Source organism: Bubalus kerabau, chromosome 12 (genome assembly GCF_029407905.1).
Source record: "Bubalus kerabau isolate K-KA32 ecotype Philippines breed swamp buffalo chromosome 12, PCC_UOA_SB_1v2, whole genome shotgun sequence".
In the NCBI taxonomy this organism is placed as follows: domain Eukaryota; kingdom Metazoa; phylum Chordata; class Mammalia; order Artiodactyla; family Bovidae; genus Bubalus; species Bubalus kerabau.
The window spans coordinates 87,412,520-87,429,207 of NC_073635.1; the positions used below are offsets into that span (position 1 = coordinate 87,412,520).

The window sequence follows — 16,688 nt, forward strand, 5'->3', positions numbered from 1 at the left end:
GGTTCTCTACAGATAGCACCAACTGGGAGATGCCATTATTATCCCCTGATGAAGCAACTGGGAATTAGAAAAGTTAAGCAAAAGTTAAGTTAAGCCAAACCACTGGTAAACTGCAGAGACAACCTCTGAATGTAGACACTCTGACTAGGGAGCTCAAGCAACACGGGAGAGAATTATCCCTGAGAACCACTGATCTCTCCAGTAAAGGAGTTGCCGTCATATGACAGGAGCCCTGCAAAGCTCACCTGACCTTACCAAGAGTCACATCATCCCATTGAGGGCATACAGCACAGTTACATAATAGTAGACCTTATAATGCTGATCTTATAAATATTGGCAGAAACTCATTAGATTTCATCGAAGAACTGACAGTGAGAGTTTCTTAGTGAAATATATATATTCTGATGTTCATAAGGATAAAATGACCTTTTGAGTAAGGGCCAGCACAATAAATTTTAATGACCCCTCACCTTATTAATCATTAACTGAGTAGAGGGTACACACAAGTTATTCCTGAAGCTGCCATGGAGATACAAAAAAAAAAAAAAAAAAAAAACCATTCAGATATTCAGCCACTATAGTTAGCCAGAGATAGCCACTATTTTCTAGAATTTAGATGTTCACTGTGGCAGCCACTAGCCACATGTGGACATTTAAATTAAATTTTAAACTAATTAAGTTGTACCAGTCACAGTTCGGATACTCAACAGCCACCTGAGGCTACTGGCTACTGTCTTGCCAGTGAAGATATCAAATATTTCTATTATCATGGAAGGTTTTTTTTTTTTTGAAGCATAACTGACTTTGTGGAAGGTTATTTTAAACAGTGCAGCTCTCAAATAATCTCTGCTAAGATACAGTTAAGCATTTGTAACTTCTCTGCAAAATAAAGGACACGGTAACCCTGCTGTAAATAACAAGTCTTGGTCTCTATGTAACTTTTGAGGATTACACATTTAAGATACAAATATAATAATATTTTAAGGTCATAAAAGTTTTTTGTGAAATTATTTAAATTCCAGAATTTAAAAATGAAAAGCTTTGATATCTTTTTCAACTTCTACCTGATGTCCTTTTTAATGCCTGAATAATTGCCCATATGTATGTAATTTTCTAATTTTACAACTGCTATTCTATAACTCATTTGAGAATTTCACTTTTTTTCTCCCTTAATATTTCAGAATTGTATTACGTTCAGTTCAGTTCAGTTGCTCAGTCGTGTCCGACTCTGCGACCCCATGAATCACAGCACGCCAGGCCTCGCTGTCCATCACCAACTCCCGGAGTTCACTCAAACTCACGTCCATCGAGTCAGTGATGCCATCCGGCCATCTCATCCTCTGTCGTCCCAAGTGAAACGTCCCCATCAGACATCATGCACTGTATCATATCAGACATTCATCAACAGTCACATTTCTGGGCTTCCCAGGTGACTCCAGTGGTGAAGAACCTGCCTGCCAGTGAAAGGTTCTTCAGTGGGGGTTCGACCCCTGGGTCAAGAAGACCCCCGGAGGAGGGCATGGCAATCCACTCCAGTATTCTTGCCTGGAGAATCCCACAGACAGAAGAGCCTGGCCGGTTACAGTCCATGGGGTCGCAAAGAGTCGAACACAACTGAACTGACTTAGCACTCATGCACACAGTCAGATCTCTACATTGGAAATTATACACATTATGTTCAACGAGCCTAAATTCTCCATCCTGGGAAGTGGCCGAATTCAGGAAGGCTGTGTCTGTTTTGTGCTTTTAGGAAAAGGAGTACATCAAGGCTGTATATTATCACCATGCTTATTTAACTTATATGCAAAGTATATCAGGAGAAATGCAGGGCTGAAGGAAGCACAAGCTGGAATCAAGATTGCCGGGAGAAATATCAATAACCTCAGATATGCAGATGACACCACCCTTATGGCAGAAAGTGAAAAGGAACTCAAAAGCCTCTTGATGAAAGTGAAAGAGGAGAGTGAAAAAGTTGGCTTAAAGCTCAACATTCAGAAAATGAAGATCATGGCATCCAGCCCCATCACTTCATAGCAAATAGATGGGGAAACAGTGGAAACAGTGTCAGACTTTATTTTGGGGGGCTCCAAAATCACTGCAGATGGTGACTGCAGCCATGAAATTAAAAGATGCTTACTCCTTGGAAGGAAAGTTATGACCAGCCTAGATAGCATATTCAAAAGCAGAGACATTACTTTGCCAACAAAGGTTCGTCTAGTCAAGGCTATGGTTTTTCCAGTGGTCATGTATGGATGTGAGAGCTGGACTATAAAGAAAGTTGAGTGTAGAAGAATTGATGCTTTTGAACTGTGGTGTTGGAGAAGACTCTTGAGAGTCCCTTGGACTGCAAGGAGATCCAACCAGTCCATTCTACAGGAGATCAGTCCTGGGTGTTCATTGGAAGGACTGATGCTAAAGCTGAGACTCCAGTACTTTGGCCACCTCATGCGAAGAGTTGACTCATTGGAAAAGACTCTGATGCTGGGAGGGATTAGGGGCAGGAGGAGAAGGGGACAACAGAGGATGAGATGGCTAGATGGCATCACCGACTCGACGGACATGAGTTTAAGTGAACTCTGGGAGTTGGTGATGGACAGGGAGGCTTGGCATGCTGCAATTCATGGGGTCGCAAAGAGTCGGACACATCTGAGTGACTGAACTGAACTGAACTGAACTGAACGCTGATCTATATTCCTGAGACCCCAGTCTATTTTGTTTGACATCTGAAATTAAATGGGGGAGCATCTGTTAGGGAGTTGTTGCTGTTTAGTCACTCAGTCATGTCTGACTCTTAGAGACCCCATGGACTGTAGCCCACCAGGTTCCTCTGTCCATGGGATTTCCCAGACAAGAAGAATGCTGGAGTGGGTTGTCATTTCCTTCTTCAGGGGATCTTCCCAAGTCAGGGATCAAACCCACGTCTCCTGCATTGGCAGGCAGAGTCTTTACCATCTGAGTCACAAGGGAAGCCCCTCTGTTAGGGAGTTCAGTTCAGTTCAGCTTAGTTGCTCAGTTGTGTCCGACTCCTTGCGACCCCGTGGACCGCAGCACGCCAGGCCTCCCTGTCCATCACCAACTCCCGGAGTTCACCCAAACTCATGTCCATTGAGTCAGTGATGCCATCCAACCACCTCATCCTCTGTCATCCCCTTCTCCTCCTGCCTTCAATCTTTCCCAGCATCAGGGTCTTTTCCAATGAGTCAGCTCTTCACATCAGGTGGCCAAAGTATTGGAGTTTCAGCTTTAACATCATTCCTTCCAATGAACACCCAGGACTGATCTCCTTTAGGATGGACTGGTTGGATCTCCTTGCAGTCCAAGGGACTCTCAAGGGTCTTCTCCAACACCACAGTTCAGAAGCATCAATTCTTCTACACTCAGCTTTCTTTATAGTCCAACTCTCATATCCATACATGACCACATAGTCTTGACTAGACGGACCATTGTTGACAAAGTAATGTCTCTGGTTTTTAATATGCTGTCCAGGTTGGTCATAACTTTCCTTCCAAGAAGTGAGCGTCTTTTAATTTCATGGCTGCAGTCACCATCTGCAGTGATTTTGGAGCCCCCCAAAATAAAGTCTGACACTGTTTCCACTGTTTCCCCATCTATTTGCCATGAAGTGATGGGGCTGGATGCCATGATCTTCATTTTCTGAATGTTGAGCTTTAAGCCAACTTTTTCACTCTCCACTTTCACTTTCATCAAGAGGCTTTTGAGTTCCTCTTCACTTTCTGCCATAAGGGTGGTGTCATCTGCATATCTGAGGTTATTGATATTTCTCCCGGCAATCTTGATTCCAGCTTGTGCTTCCTTTAGCCCAGCATTTCTCATGATGTACTCTGCATAGAAGTTAAATAAGCAGGGTGACAATATACAGCCGTGAGGTACTCCTTTTCCTATTTGGAACCAGTCTGTTAGGGAGAGCCACAGCTTAATCTGCATCCCTGGAAATGGATCCTGACATGAAGTATTGCATGTTGCATACGAGTGAGGGTCTTTAAGGAAAACATCTTTCTTAAAGTAGACTGGAATAAGCAATGTTCTTTATGGCTAGCAAAATAATGTAAGGTATTTCAGGCGAAGACTGTTTCTGAATGATGTAGTAGGAAGACTTCAGTAAAGTACTTGAAGCCAGAGAGGACCAACTCCCATGATTATAAACCACATCTCAGAGGGTAGTAAAGCTCCCAGCAAACAATGGACTTTTGTACCTAACATTTTCAGACAGTTTTATTGGTTTATTAGCGATAATGGAAAGAATGTATACTTTGTGATAAACTGACTTAGAAACTCAGGAATAACCTCCTTCACTCCCTGGCCTTCAAGGCACCCGCTCTGTGATGTTTGCTCAGCTGTCTCCTGCAGTGAGATACACTTCCTGTAGTCTGCTGCAAGCTCCTTCGTGTCTCTCACCTCTCTCACCGACAGTCAGTGTTTCCTTGACTGAGTTACCTGGGGATCTTGTTAATGTGCACATGTATACCCGGAGATGTGATTAAAATGCAGATTCTAATGCAGGGATGCTGCAGCTCCAAAGCAGGACCCAAGGCTCCATTTCTAACACGCTCCAGTCAGGGCTATGCTGTTGATGTACGGACACACTCTGGGCGTCAGAGAGTCCCGGACGCGTCTCTGCCATTTACACACATAGGCCTTGCTGGCTTCAGGCTTCGGTTGCGAAACTGGGTCCTCTGAGTAGGCTCTCCAAAGCCGCACATGGTACCTGGACATCCCCTGGAGTAGCAGTAGCCATGTTATATTGCAATTATCCATTTGTGTGTCTGAGTCTTATTTGTCTTTGTCACCCAGTAACTAAGAGAATATGCCTACCTACAGTAGGATCGATACACATATGTTTAATTGATAAATGACTCATTATTTTAATCTACAATTCAAAATTGTACCTTAGTAATATTATAAATTAAACGTACCAGTAATGGACTTTCAAACTCTGAATGTTAAATTATGAATGCCAAGCGTCTGCTAAAACAAAGGCAAGTGGGGTGTGAGCCAGCCTCAGTGGTACGACAATTACAAACGCCACACAACTGCAACGCAAAACACGGTCCATTCCCTGTCTCTGAATCCTAGCAACATCCTGGAAACTTGCTGGAAACATGGAAGTTTTCAGGTGCAGAATACTAGTCAAGACTTGGTATTTTAACAAGATTCCCCAAAGGTAAACGGAATCCACTATAATTCCCTGTTTTGGCTCTGTTTTCCATCAGGTACACGCTACAACTTCTAAGGGGCACATGGAAGACCTCCGTGCTGCCTTCCCTGGGACAGAGGCCAAACTGACTAAACGCCCACTAAGAAGAGCCACTAGAAATAGAAGCATCTGTGAACGGAATCAAACAAAAAGCAAATTGAGAATAAACTTAAAAGCACTTTAAAGACGTTGGAGAGAAACTACATATTAACTGATGATCAAAAATCCTGTTTTATAAAACAGACTTTGCATCTAACATCAAATGCTTCCTAAGAGACAGTGTTTTTAAAAAAAAAAAAAAGTGTATTTTTAAAATTTTCTACTCAGGTACTAAAGCACCAAAACATGGTTGGTCTTTACCTTCTGCATAATTAACTTTGATGTAAATTAGCAAATAAGGGACATTAATATTCATTCCCTTATCAAATTTCTTAAAGGAATTCCTTTCGAAGAGTTTTTAAAATAATTAATTAGAATATAAGTGAACATTTCTTCCTCTACTATTTATGACTAGAAATAAATACAGTCTGTTGAGTAGAAAGTTGTAAGTAATCACTAATAAAATGCATAATTAAAGAAAATCTAGAAAATCAATAACTATACAAGACACTCTTACGAAATGACCAGAAGAAAACTTAAAATGAATTCGAGCATAAATTTAAACTTTAAAAGCCAAGTAATTATGCCAGAGTTCTTTCTCTCTCTCTCTCTTTTTTTTTTTTTGCAGGATGTTAATAAGAATTTGAAAATTCATTTCTATGTAGGTCATTCTTAAAATATACTTCAATGGGGTTTTTTAAGGAACAAAATATCTTGCCTCTGGATTCAATCTTATTAAAAGAATATTCAACAATAACTATAACTGAATTCCACATCCAGTTCTCATTGCAGACTAGTTCTTCATACTTCATCTTCTTTTCATTCATCACAAGCCATTAAAATACCTTTAGTCCTTTAATAAAGCTAATCATAATACAGTAATTACATGAATCATGCTTTGATTTGAAGAAATCCAAACCCACTGATAGTTTGACAATAGAATGAATATACTTTGAAATGAAGACATGAGTTTGCTTAAGTTCTTTTTTCCTAATTCAAACAAGATTTTTACACTGTGATCCAGCTTGATTTCATCTCAAAATCACACAGAAAAGACCACAGCTAAATTCTGCCTGATGGTAAGAGTGTAACACAAGGATAAGTGCTTCTGGGAGTTACAGAAGATTTGCCTTCCCCACTTTCCTATGATTATGGGATTAAAACTAGGTTTTCGCCAAATGGATTAAATCCAGTCAACAAATATTTAGTGAACAATTATGTACCAACTGTGCTGCAAGGATAAATAATAAAGACCTGGAGCTAATTTTACATAACACATTAATTCTAAGTCAATAATTATGCATAAGACAGACGAAAAACATACATAGCTTAAGAGTCAGTTCAGAATGCCTATGAAGATGATTCAATTTATGGACAAAGAAAAATCCAGAGATAATCTTTTAAATTCTTGAAAGTGAAAGTAATTGTCCCTCAGTTGTGTCCCATTCTTTGCAATCCTGCGGACTGTAGCCCTCCAGGCTCCTCTGTTCATGGGATTTCCCAGGCAAGAATCCTGGAGTGGGTTGCCATTTCCTTCTCCAGGGGATCTTCCCGACCCAGGGATTGAACCCAGGTCTCCTGCATTGCAGGCAGATTCTTTATTGTCTGAACCACCAGGAAAGCCCTTTAAATTCTTAATTTTATACTAATAATTTTCATCACTTTGGCATGACCCAAGTCCAGATGAAGGATAGTTAATTCCATTGTCTTCTTTATATACCAAGATGCTGCTGCTGCTAAGTAGCTTCAGTCGTGTCCAACTTTGTGTGACCCCATAGACGGCAGCTCACCAGGCTCCCCCGTCCCTGGGGTTCTCCAGGCAGGAACACTGGAGTGGGTTGCCATTTCCTTCTCCAATGCATGAAAGTGAAAAGTGAAAGTGAAGTCGTTCAGTCATGTCTGACTCCTAGCGACCCCACGGACTGCAGCCTACCAGGCTCCTCTGTCCATGGGATTCTCCAGCCAAGAGTACTGGAGTGGGGTGCCACTGCATATGCTTAGACTCATTTTTCAAATAGTGCCCACTTCAACTTTTAACAACCAAAAGGTCTGGTCTGTGCGGTAGAACTGAGATAGCTGATGACAAGAATGGGTGGAAGCTGAGCCATGAAGAACAACGATAAACCTAACCTGATCCCGTTGCCCAAACACCAGTCTACCCACTCCTCCACACCTGGTCCTCAATGAGTATCAATTTAGAAATTAGAGCATATCTCCAAACTTTGCTTTCCATTTTCAGTACTAAGCAAATCTATTCAGATAATTTAAATTCATAAAACCATAGTAATATAAATGGGGAAACATATTTGAGAACACTCCTCTAAATTTTGGGATTCCTTTAACCTCTGTGCTTTTGGGAGAGGACTCCAAAACATCACTATACACATCAGCCCACTCTTCTCCCACTCCCCAGAAAGTTGTAATTTGCTTTCAAATTACTTACATTTTCAAATTACATAAGGAAAAGTCTCATCTATCAGTTATATCATTTTATCTCCATATATCATATCATCCAAAAGAATGCCACTAATAAGGTAATCTTTGGAATACTCTCCTTTTTTTTGACTAGATAATTATTTTTTAATTAATTTTTTTTTACTGAAGGATAACTGCTTTACAGAATTTTGTTGCTTCCCATCAAACCTCAACAAGACTCAGCCACAGGTATACATAAATCCCCTCCCTTTTGAACCTCCCTCCCATCTCCTGCCCCATCCCATCCCTCTAGGTTGATACAGAGCCCTTGTTTGAGTTTCCTGAGTCATACAACAAATTCCCTTGGCTATCTATTTTACATATGGTGATGTAAGTTTCCATGTTACTCTTATATTTTGCTTAAAAAAAAAAGCCTCATTTTACACTTAGAAGGTAATGGCAGAATTGGATTTAATATATAATTTTCAAAAACATACATTTAAAAGTACCAGCCATCAGCAAAGACTTGAAATATAAAAACAGATCTTCTCTGAGCCCAGAATCTCTGCTTCTTATCCTTACTAGCTCTGGTAGACTGTACTGCTGCGTGCCATTCTAGCTTCCTCTCTGCTCTGCAGAACACAGGAATGGTCGTGGGACACTTCAGCCAGTGAGATGGAACTGTAAGCAGTCTGTCTCACTTTTGAGCTGGACTTTCATGAGCCGAGTATGGTATTCTGCCTCGTTTCTTTCTGCCACAAGACTGACAATGTTCTAAGCAGCGACTGTTCTGGCAGACTGAAGTCTGCATTGAAAATGCATAACAGAGGCACTGCCAATCCACAACGACACGCACTGTTGGCGAGAAAGAAATCTAGGAGGTGTCTTTGCTGTACGTCACTGACACTTGGGGATGTGTATTAACTCAGCATAACCTGATCTATCCTGATTGATACTGCCTACTTACCTCCCAAGTCTCATTTTATACTCCCAGTCCTACGTCAAAGATATTTTCACTCTCCCGAAAAAAAAAAAAAAAATACAGTAAGCAAGACATTGGAAAACCATTTTACTCAAGTAAATATGATGCGGGGCTTCCCTGGTAGCTCAGTGGTAAAGAATTTGCCTGCAATGGAGGAGATATGGGTTCAGTCCCTGGGTCAGGAAGATCCCCTGGAAGAGGAAATGGTAACCCACTCCAGCATTCTCACTCACGCACAAAGGTGTCTGGTGGGCTACAGTCTATGGGGTCGAAAAGAGTCAGACACGACTTAGCAACTAAACACACACGTGCACACACCACTGCACAGCAGTTAGGCAGGCAGAATTTGAGCCCTAGTGAGCGTCGGGGACTGACGGCACAAGTGGCTCCTAGAAACATGTCTGCCATTCCAGAAATGGTAAAAAGAGCTAAGTATTCTAGTTGGGCCACAATAGTTGAAGACAGATAGTTTTAAGGCCTCTATTCATAAAGGCGGTTGCTTTAAAGCGCCTTCATGTTTATTTCAAATCCCATTGCTGAAATCTTTAATCTGAATTTAGCATTATGGGCAGCATTCCAGACAAATGAGATTTATATGGATGACTAAATAGGCATACAAGATTACTCTATCAGTCTAAACAAATCAATCTTATTATGGAATTATAGGTCACCATTTAGAAACTACAGGTTCTAAAATTCATTAATTTACCCTAAAAATGCATTTTAGGAAACAAATTGCGTTCTTCTGAAGCATTTATGGGATACCATTCCATGAGTATAGCAAATCTCTTAAATTCTAAAAAATATTACAAGGCAAAGTTTAAAATTTAATTTCACACAGAAACAACTTTGGAAGGAGTAAGATGGACTGACAATGATCACTTTCAATTTCCTTAATTAAAATTTCACTTTGTCCATGCAGAATCCAGCCTAATAAGATTCTCCTTACATATGTGTGTGTGTGTATTAGTAGCTCAATTGTGTCCAACTCTTTGTGACCCCATGGATTGCAGCCTCCCAGGCCCCTCTGTCTGTGGGATTCTCCAGGCAAGAATCCTGGAGTGGGTTGCCATTCCCTTCTCCAGGGCATCTTCCCAACCCGGGGATCGAGCCCAGGTCTCCTGCATTGCAGGCAGATTCTTTACCATTTGAGCCACCAGGGAAGTCCCTTCTTTACATATGTCCCTGCAATAAAATGCATCTGTACTTAATAATGCTGATGATCTCCTACATTAATAGTCACACATGTATCAAATACTGACCTAGTAACAAAACAAAAATGAAGATTTTTCTTGCCTGAGAGGATTTTAAAATGAATGACATTGTCTCTGCTTATCTAGAGACCAATATCTCTGAGGGGCCTTAACAGTGATTGACGGTCAAACAGCCTCTAGCATGCCACCGTCCACTGTCCTGCTCCTCACGTGCTGGGGTGGCCCAGCCATCTCCCTTCAGTGTCGGGACTTGCTTCCAAAGAACAGAAGAGGACGAAGATGGCAGCTGTCACTTTCATGATGACGTTGCATAAGACTGTAACGTCTGTCTTGCTGACAAAATGTCCTCTTGCTGTCTTTCAAGAAGCAAGACGCCAGGCTGTGGACGAGCTGAGGGAGGGCCACCTGGCAAAGAACCAAAGGCAGCATCCCGCCCATGAGCACTGAGTACCCCAGGTCCACAGTCTGCAAGGCACGAATCCCACCAACCACAACGCAGGTTTGGAGTCTGACCTTTCCCTAGTAAAGTCTCAGGGGAGACCCCAGCTCTGGCTCACACACCCACTACAGACTTGCTGAGGACATATCCAAACCACATCAGAATCTGACCTGCAGGTACTGAGAGACAATATACATGCATTGTTTTAAGTCTAAGTTTGTGGTATTTGTTACAGAGCAATAACTAATACAATGGAAATTCTCAACTTTGGGGGTTGTTTTTTGTTTGTTTGCAAACCAAAAATAAATAGACTTAAGCTGCTTCACTTTAAACTTTAAAAAGAAGTCAAATACAATATTATTTCAGTTTTGAAACTATCCATGAAAACTGGTAAGCACCCCATTGAATAAAATGCTTGGTAAATGACGCATGTGAGAGTTGGACCATAAAGAAGGCTGAGCACCACAAAATTGATGTTTTTGAATTGCAGTGATGGAGAAGATTCTTGGGAGACCCTTGGACTGCAAGGAGATCAAAGTAGTCCATCCTAAAGAAAATCAACCCTGAATATTCATTTGAAGGACTGATGCTGAAGCTGAAACTCCAATACTTTGGCCACCTGATACAAAGAGCCAACTCATTGGAAAAGACCCTGATGCTGGGAAAGACTGAGGGCAGGAGGAGTACGGGGCAACAGAGGTGAGATGGTTGGATGGCATCAATGCACATGAGTTTGAGCAAACTTAAGGAGATAGTGAAAGACAGGGAAGCCTGGTGTGCTGCAGCCCATGGGGTCACAAAGAGTTGGACATGACTTAGCAACTGAATAATGAAAGTACTAAAACACTGACCGGTGCTTTCCTTCATGACGACTGTTTGCCTCTTCCTTCTCTACCCAGCATTCAGATCTGTGCTCCTGATCAGCCACTTGCTCCTGATTACACCAGGCCTAGTTCTCTCTCTTGATTTCTGGCTTTTAATTCTTCCCCAAATAGTCCAGATAAATTGAACGTGAAAACTTGTACAAATGATGTTTAGAAAATTCCAAAGACATGGCTAGTAGGTGCATGATACAAAGAGTGATGATTTTAATATGTGAGTGAAAATGTTACTGCTTCCTCTTAAGAAAGAGTAAAAACTTGTGGCTAAGAGAGAATATCATAATAATCAACCACTTGAAAATGATTCAGGTCATAAACGCAGAATAAGTTATTCAATTTCAAGTGGGCTAGCTCACGTTCAGTTCAGTTCAGTTCGGTTGCTCAGTCGTGTCCGACTCTTTGTGACCCCATGGACAGTTCCCTATAAGTATATAGTTCACTGTAACTTTTTAGTCTTAAAAAAAAAATCGAAACATGAGGATTTCAACTGAATATTCCAGATAACACAAAAATTTCGGAAGACACATTTTGACACTTTAATTATGTGGATGGTTATACGAGCTTCCACTTGACTCCACAGATGGACGCACAGTGAGACACACGGGTGACTAGTGAAGGCAGGAGGCAGCTCGTGGAGACGACTGTGCATGTCCCTCTGTGCACTGTCCCTGTGCAGCCTCCAACTGCATCTTCTCAGCCGTGCTGCACGAAACCTGCTCACAGGCAGCGTATCTTAACACCACACACATCAAAATTCCTCAGATGATGGCCTGGCCACAAGAGTCAATGCATGAATACTGGTTACTAAATGAATCAAATGAACTGCCAGGAGAATAGGTCACAACAACAACTTCAACCTACCAGCACTGCTAACCAGAGAGGGGGAAGAAATTCAATAATGCATATGGGACCACATAGGTTTCTTTTATTTCAGTGTTCATTCAGTGAAACCTCTCACTTAATGGAGAATCAGTCATTCAACAAACTATTATCAAACACAGTCCCATGATCTGTTGTTGAGTAACAAACCACTAAAATGTAGTATAAAATGGCAACTACTTCATTACAGCTAGGATTCTCTGTCTCAGGAAATCAGACATCACACAGAGGGCAGCTTTTCCGTCCTCTGAAGTGTCTGGTGCTTTGAGAGGATTTGAAGGGCTCGTGGTGAATTAAATGTCTGGGCAGAGGGCTCATCTGGAGGCTTCACTCACACATGTGGCACCTGGCCCGGGTCAACTCAAAGGCTGGGCTCAATCCAGACCGTCCATGAGAAAGCCTACCCATGGTCTTTCTATGTGGCTTGGGCTTCCTTACTGGATGTCGGTCTTGGATTCACGGGCAGCCCAAAGCTTCAAGAATACATGTCCCAGCGAACAAGGAAGAAACTGCATAACCTTGAATCACCTACCTTGGAAGTCACAGAGCACTATTTCTGTGCCGGTCTTTTGAATGAAGCAGTCCTAATAAGCATACCCGGATTCAGAGGGAGGGCACCCTCCCAGGTGGAGAAGCATCAAAGAATCTGCCTCAATGTTTTATAACCATCATGAGCTCAGGTTTTCTTTCTTTTCTTCTTTAAAAAATGATTACACAAAAAATAGGAATAAGTCATAATTCCTAGCTTGAAGGGTCATCTCAAAATCTAACAGGAGAAACAAATGGGCAGGTACATTTGTATGAAGTCAATTGCATGGATTTATCGTGTAAACCATCCACATGCTGCTAGAAACTGTCTTCAAGCTAATGTTTTCAGTTATTTTCAACTTTCTTTCTTTTCAATAATCTTTGAAAATCAAGGACTGGTTCTATACTATAGCAATGTAATAGAAAACAAATATAATTGTCAAGAGTTTTAAGTATAAGTCTTATGCTCTTTGCTTACTTTTCTGCAAAATGGGGATAGTTATCTGACCTGCTTCAGAGGAAAACTGTCCTCCAACTTTGGGCACAGCTTTGCTGCCCGCCCATGAATCAAATCAAAATTTTAAAAGCAAAATTAATATTTACAAAGATAGAGAAATAGCTTTACATCATTTTTTCCCTATACTTGGGTTGCTGACTGATTAACAAACTTTCTTCATCAGAGGACCAAAGCAGTCACTATACTTATATTTATTTCTATATGAATAATACAAAAAGTCCCTGAATACCCATTAGGGATTCAGCTTCTTCCTTGTCATATTGCTAACACTCTAGCTCATTCCATACTGTGAAATGACACCGAAATGCTTGGAAAGTGATTTTTTTAAGCCACAGTGCCAGTCTACCAAATTATAATAAACATATAACTTACACAGACTGCATTAGTAATATTGGCATAATTAGCAAACATTTTCCTCCCCACACACCATTGATTCTTTTTTAAAACAGTTTTGAATTATGAAAAAAATTAAACATATAGAGAATTTGAAAGACTAACAACTAAACACCCATATAATCATAACACAGATTTGGCAAATGTTGCCGTAATTATTATGCTTTTATATTTTCATCCAAACGACATCAAAGCAAGTCACAGATGTCACAACGCTCTCCTTAAGTGGAAAGTGATATTTTAAGACATTTCTCTGTCGGTTACTTAAACTTTTGGAACTATCTGACCTGTGTAGGTGATTTCTCAGATGACATAACCATTGTAAAGTTATATCTTTCCAGTCTCTCAAAATTCATAAACTAATCAGCAGAACTAAACAATGATATATTTTTTCTAAATTTGAAAAAAAAAACCACGAAATTTTTTAAAATTGCTTTTCTGAAAAGGTTCAGAGATGAATAGTTATTTCTTTCTTTAAGTGGCCAGATTAAGGAAACACATCCCCACTGCAAGCTATGGAATAATTACACTGCTGTTTATTACTTTTGAAACCCATAATTACCCATAAAGAAGCATGTACAAATAAAATACTGTGTTTATATTTGCCATATAAAAAGCGCCCTTGTTCAGCAACAAAGATATCAAACACCATATTTTATAAAATTAGTATTTTGTAATTATTTGACTTAGGGCCGATTGTATTTTTAAGAGAGAAAAAATTAATTTATAAGCAAGTTAGAAGAAACAATTTCATGTTGAAGTTGCAGCACTGTCCTGAATTCAAAGCTCTAAGCGAAATCTAATTTCCATTTACAGGTTGAAAGTGAGACCACTTGAAAAGAAATATTTGTTACCAAGTTGTTGTGTCTTTTTAGTAGCAGATTATGAACACAACAGCTTTTAGCTTAAGAGATTTACATGCCTTTTAATCTTGTTCTCATTAACAAGTACCTAGAAAAAGAAAATCAAATATTCTCCCAGATTTTCCCTCATATTCCTTCCTTCTCTTACATTAGTAAGTACCCTGTTTATATATAAAGTTCTTACATTTTTTTCATGTCCATATATGAGTCACACATGATGAAGCATCTGATTATTTATTCTTTTTTTAACTGGGTGCACTGTGGGATATCTTTTATCTCAGTGCCTAAATTACTATTGCCATATAATAATAGTGTTCAAGTTATCTAAGAACAGTTACCACTAAAGATCTGTTTTTAAAAGGAAATATTCATTCGTCCTTATACTACGTTTTTTTACTATAGAGCACCAAAAACTGTATGACAAAGTGCATTCCCAGAGGCGATGATTACAAATTAAGTTATTAAACGTTCTTTATGGAGCATCCTTTAATACATCTGGATGGCAAAGAAGATTAAAATAACCACTGTGATCACTCTGAGAAAATGGGTGTGTTTTCTTCAGGCCTGACACTCTTTTGGCCCCTCTGATCCACCTGCTGAAATCCAAAGCAAGCACTGGCAGCCCTGAGCACGGCCCTTCACCATTAACTGGAGAAATCAGAGGAACTGAGCTGAACAGCCTCCTGAGAAATTCTCTTTAATAATTTACTACATTAAATGCATCATATATTGTCACAGTAGAAAAAGAAGAAAAAAAAAAACGGGAGAATAAGAATAGGCTCAGGGCCATACAAAACAGCCCAGAATGGAGACCACATTATACACACAAAAATAAATTCTGATCATCAGTCACACAGCAAGTGGGGACCTCCACTGACCATTGTGTGTTGCCTTTGGTCTCTCTGCAGCCAGTCACACAGAAGTGGGGAGTGGGGACCTCCATAACCATCAGGTGTTGGCTTTGTCTCTGCAGCACCTTCACCTGGTCATGTGTATGTCAAACGTCAGGCCACTAAGATAAACTAATATATTTAGATGAAGGGAAAATGTTTTGCCCTAAACAATATCTACGTGTCTCCTGCATTGCAGGTGGATTCTTTACCTGCTGAGCTATCAGAGAAGCCCAGACAATATCTATCATGAGTTAACTCTTCTATAGTTCATCTACAACAAAATCTAGTTTTGACTTGAAAAAAAAAAAAGTAAGTCGTTGAGTGCCTTTAGCTATAGTGTTTTCATTTTTATTAATATAAACAAAGATAAAGAAATGCAAATTTGTTCTGCTAAGTTTTGCATTTCCCTTTCACTTTTCACTTTCATGCATTGGAGAAGGAAATGGCAACCCACTCCAGTGTTCTTGCCTGGAGAATCCCAGGGACTGAGGAGCCTGGTGGGCTGCCATCTATGGGGTCGCACAGAATCAGACACGACTGAAGCGACTTAGCAGCAGCAGCAGCTTTTGCATATAACTATTTAAAGTGGGTATTGTGGAAAAACTTAAACATCCATCCAATTAGAGTGTAATGCTGGAGAAACTCTAATACAGAACCTAACTTGTAGCTCAGCTGGTAAAGAATTTGCCTGCAGTGAGGGAGACCAAGGTTTGATCCCTGGGTTGGGAAGATCTCCTGGAGAAGGAAATGGCAACCCACTCCAGTCTTCCTGCCTGGAGAATCCCATGGACAGAGAAGCCTGGTGGGCTGCAGTCCATGGGGTCACAGGAGTCGGACATGACTTAGCTACTAAACCACCACCAATGGTCAGTGAACTTCGAGTTGGGCACATTTGCCATGCTGCCGTCTGGACAGCACAACCCGGGCAAAGCCCAGCCTCTCTGTCCATGTTAAAACTGACTCTTTATCAGCCTTTTAAAGTCTCTACCTTCATGAAATAACTGAGGATTATCAAAAATCAACCCTGCTGCCCTCAGAGAACCATTTTAGATTTTTGTTATGAAAAGTTCAAGCACTTAATAATGTATGAAACATCAAGTTACAGATTTGAGACTTACAAGTATTCAAGGATCTTGTTAACTTTTTCCAGATTTTTAAGTTATTTGGAAATAAATTATTTCTCAAAGACTAAACAAACAAAAAGAGTTTGGTCACTCTTTTAATATGCTCGCTCTTGTCAAAAATTATTTAGATAAATAACTGCTTTGACTTCTTGTGGGTGAAGCAGCATATACCCGGTTGGCCTGTTCTATCCATTAAGTCATACGATCAAAAAAATACAAGGACCTAAAGATTGAATCATTTATTTT

The 16,688-nt window shown here is 40.3% G+C and overlaps 1 protein-coding gene and 1 long non-coding RNA gene across 3 annotated transcripts in view; both read right to left on the reverse strand.

Annotated features, from left to right (window-relative positions):
• Positions 1–16,688, reverse strand: part of NALF1 (NALCN channel auxiliary factor 1) — a 614,124-nt gene that overhangs the window by 584,613 nt on the left and 12,823 nt on the right. The window lies entirely within an intron of this gene.
• On the reverse strand, positions 11,811–15,433 carry LOC129624758 (uncharacterized). Its single transcript, XR_008701155.1, has 3 exons — positions 15,304–15,433; positions 12,657–12,818; positions 11,811–12,015 (listed from the first exon to the last, which is right to left on the reverse strand). It is a non-coding gene; the product is annotated as an uncharacterized LOC129624758 (long non-coding RNA).